The sequence below is a fragment of the Thalassophryne amazonica genome, chromosome 9 (genome assembly GCF_902500255.1).
Source record: "Thalassophryne amazonica chromosome 9, fThaAma1.1, whole genome shotgun sequence".
Classification (NCBI taxonomy): domain Eukaryota; kingdom Metazoa; phylum Chordata; class Actinopteri; order Batrachoidiformes; family Batrachoididae; genus Thalassophryne; species Thalassophryne amazonica.
Window position 1 is genome coordinate 99,548,005 of NC_047111.1, and position 4,526 is coordinate 99,552,530.

Sequence of the window (4,526 nt, forward strand, 5' to 3'; positions counted from 1 at the left end):
AAATATAAAATTGTCAGAAATATAAAAATATCAAGAAATATAAAAAATTTCCCCAATTCCATTTTAAATGCATCTGGTGAGAGAATCAAATGACGATAAATTGTTCCATATTGACATGTTTGAAAAAAAAAAAAAAAAAAAACAAACAAAAAACTATGCTTCTGGTAAAAAAAAAAAAAAAAAAAGTGTTCAATAGTACATAAAAAGCACACATCATGCACAAACAGAAATGTAAAAATTGTCAAGAAATATAAAAATGATAATCGTCTTCTTCCTCCCTCCTTTGATTGGCGGGTGGCAACCATCACTTTAGGTCCATACCGCCACCTACTGTACCGGATGTGTCAATGGATGTATAGCTACTTAAGGTTACATTCTAGTGTGTGGTTAGTGCACATAAAAAAAATAATAAATTAATTAAAATAATAATAATAACAGCAATAAAACAAAATACCACGATAATAATAAACAAAGCACCAAAGTTGGAACTACCTACTCAGATGACAACACCTACAGTATATTATAAAGCCCCGTTCCATAAAAATGTAATAAATATAATATTTATATACTCTATATATATAATTTTGGGGAGGGAGGGGACATCTGGCTCACGTGAAACGTCACACTGTGGTCGTCTCCTCTTGGTGACTGCCTCCTATTTATAAAGCCAGTGTGCAAATTTCGATGCACCATTGCTTCACTGTGATTGGTGCGCGGCACACCAGAGGTCGGCAGTTTCTGGAGGACGCCGCGCGTCATTGGATCGTGCATTTCTCGCTCAATCCACCAATCCCAGACGCTGTCACAGGTTATAATCCGTTTTTTGTTTTTTTTTCTCCCCAGACGCGCATTACGTAAAGGTCTGAACGTGGCGCTGCTGTTTTCTTTGTGTTAGCAGTTTCACTGTGCAACCGCTATGTCTGGACGAGGGAAAACCGGAGGCAAAGCCCGAGCAAAGGCCAAATCCCGCTCCTCCAGAGCCGGGCTCCAATTTCCGGTGGGGCGCGTCCACCGACTGCTGCGCAAAGGTAACTACGCGGAGCGCGTCGGCGCCGGGGCTCCGGTCTATCTGGCGGCCGTGCTGGAGTATCTGACCGCTGAGATCCTGGAGCTGGCCGGAAAACGCGGCCAGGGACAACAAGAAGACGCGCATCATCCCGCGACAACCTCCAGCTGGCCGTGCGCAACGACGAGGAGCTGAACAAGCTGCTGGGAGGAGTGACCATCGCGCAGGGAGGAGTGCTGCCCAACATCCAGGCCGTGCTGCTGCCCAAAAAGACCGAGAACCGGCCAAGAGCAAGTAGAGACCGGACTGCTCACATCGAACCAGCCGCCTTGTAGTACTCGTTTTCTTTTTTTGGGGGGGGGGGGGGGGGTTAAAAATCTTTTCAAATATTTGGACAGTGTTTAGTGTTTGTACAGTGAACACTTTTTTCCTGTTATTGTTGTGTTCCTGAAAATGGAGGTGCACTGTCTGCCCTGAAGATAATGAAGGATGTGGGTGTTGGGGGGGGGGGGGGGGGGGGGGGGGGGGAGATGTCTACTGAACATGGACCAAAACTCAGAAAATTCTCGCTTTACGTCGTGCTGAGGTTTTTTTTTTTTTTTTTTTTTTTTGTCGTTGTGTTTGAATAAATGTCCTGTGGTTTTAGGACGAACGTAATCTGTCAGAGCTCCGCTCTTATTTTGGTGGGTTAACATCCGGGTCTTTGTGAAGACGAGCTGCACTCACATGACCACAACAAACCAGGTTAAGAGACTCCCAGGTCCTTTGACCAAACGCGGAGATCAATTCAAAGATTTGCATGTAGACACAGATTCAACGAATCACGAACCCATCAACCATAAACTGAAAGGCGTCATTTTTTTTGGCCCTTAGAATAAGTCAAGGACATGAGACTTGCGGAAAAAGGAGAAAAAGAACAATGAGACAATTTTAAATGCCAAAATGGTGAAAAACACAAACAAAAAAAAAAGTTTCTTTTAAACAAATAAATTGGACGCTATGGGGAAAATGTATTTACTTTTTGGTACTTCTGGGGGGGGCTGCAGGGGCTATGCACCAAATGTCGGTTTTTTTTTTTTGTTTTTATAAAAAATGATTGCGCACAAATTTTGGGGGCGTTAATCAAATGGGAGGGAATGCATTTATACTTGGTATATATTTAGGAGGAATGCAATTATCTTTATCGGTTATCCATCCAGTTTCCATTTGAGGCAAAAAGCCAGTTATGCATCCATTTGTCACTTAATTTAAAAAGTTTAATTCAATTTTACAACGTGCTCAGACATCAGCCAACAAATGTATTTGGATAATTCAGAACAGAATAGTGGTCAACCACAAACAGCAATTAATATACACAAGGTGAAAAAGTTATTTCTGAAGATGGGGAGCAGATCTTTGGTACAGAATAACCTTTCCTGCTCTGAAACTAAAATAAATGAAAACGCACGCAAAACAAACCTATTGATCAGATGACTTTTCAAATATTGTACTGATTTCTGAGTACTTACAGCTGTATTTTATTTATTGACTGTTTTTCTTTCAGTTATGTTTATTTCCATTTTACAACCCCAATTCCAGTGAAATTGGGATGTTGTGTAAAATGAAAATAAAAATGATTTGCAAATCCTCTTCAACCTATATTCAACTGAATACACCACAAAGACAATATATTTAATGTTCAAACTGATAAAGTTTATTTTTGTGAAAATATTTGCTCATTTTGAAATGGATGCTTGCTATACATTCAAAAAAGCTGGGACAGTGGTATGTTTTCCTTCTAACAACACTCTAAGCGTTTGGGAACTGAGAACACTAATTGTTGAAGCTTTGTAGGTGGAATTCTTTTCCATTCTTGCTTGATGTACGACTTCAGTTGTACAACAGTCCAGGGTCTCCGTTGTCGTATTTTGCGCTTCATAATGTGCCACACATTTTCGATGGGCGACAGGTCTGGACTGCAGGCAGGCCAGTCTAGTACCTGCAGTCTGTTACTACGAAGACGCACTGTTGTAACACGTGCAGAATGTGGCTTGGCATTGTCTTGCTGAAATAAGCAGAAATGTCCCTGAAAAAGACATTGCTTGGATGGCAGCATGTGTTGCTCCAAAACCTAGATGTACCTTTCAGCATTGATGGTGCCATCACAGATGTGTAAGTTGCCCCTGCCATGACACTAACACACCCCCATACCATCACAGATGCTGGCTTTTGTACTTTGCGCTGGTAACAATCTGGATGATCTTTTTCCTCTTTGTCCGGAGGACACAACGTCCATGATTTCCAAAAACAATTTGAAATGTGGACTCATCAGACCACAGCACAGTTTTCCACTTTGCACCGGTCCATTTCAAATGAGCTCGGGCCCAGAGAAGGTGGCGGCATTTCTGGATGATGTTGATGTATGGCTTTCACTTTGCATGGTAGAGTTTTAACTTGCACTTGTAGATGTAGCGACGAACTGTGTTAACTGACAATGGTTTTCTGAAATGTTACCCATGCGGTAATATCCTTTACACAAGGGGTGGGCAACTTGTTCCAGAAAGGGCCAAGAGGGTGCAGGTTTTCTTGGCAGCCACTGACTCCACCAGGTGATTTCACTGATTGCATCTACTCAGTGATATTAGTCAATGAAATCACCTGGTGATGTCAGTGGCTGCCAAGAAAACCTGCACCCCTTGGCCCTTTCTGGAACAAGTTGCCCACCCCTGCTTTACACAATGTATTTTGAATGCAGTGCCCACCTGAGGGATCGAAGGTCATGGGTATTCAATGTTGGTTTTCGGCCTTGCCGTTTACATGCAGAAAGTTCTCCAGATTCTCTGAATCTTCTGATTATGGGCCATAGATGGAATCCCCAAAATCCTTGCAATTGAATACTGAGATTGTTTTAAAATGTTTTTACTATTTTTTTTTCCACAGTTGTTCACAAAGTGGTGATCCTCGTCACATCTTTACTTGTTAATGGCTGAGCCTTTTGGGGATGCTCCTTTTATACCCAGTCATGACACTCGTTTCTAATTAGCCTGTTTACCTGTGGAATGTTCCAAACAGGTGTCTTTGAGCATTCATCAACTTTCCCAGTCTTTTATTGCCCCTGTCCCAGCTTTTTTGAAATGTGTTGCAGCATCCATTTCAAAATGAGCAAATATTTGCACAAAAAAAGTATCGTTTGAGATTAAATATCTCGTGTGTGGTGTATTACATTGAATATAGGTTGAAGAGAATTTGCAAATCATTGTATTCTGTTATTTACATTTCACACAACATCCAAACTTCATTGGAATTGGGGTTGTACTTCCAAATGTATAAACTCTGGCCTTTTATTGATGCAGATATTTTGACAACCAAGATCATAAGCGTTGAAATAAGACATTTTCAAACACTTCAGTATTTAGTCATAATTTATTAACATAGGCTTAAGCAAGTAACTAAGTGGACATAAAATGCTTGCTTCAACATCTTAATGCATTTGTGCACAAATGATTGAAGGCGAACCAGATCTGATACACTTGTTATCTCT

At 41.1% G+C, this 4,526-nt stretch overlaps 1 pseudogene; it reads left to right on the top strand.

Moving 5' to 3' along the window:
* Nucleotides 1-820: 820 nt before the first annotated feature.
* Nucleotides 821-1,510, top strand: LOC117517724 (annotated as a pseudogene).
* The last annotated feature ends 3,016 nt before the right edge of the window (nt 1,511-4,526 follow it).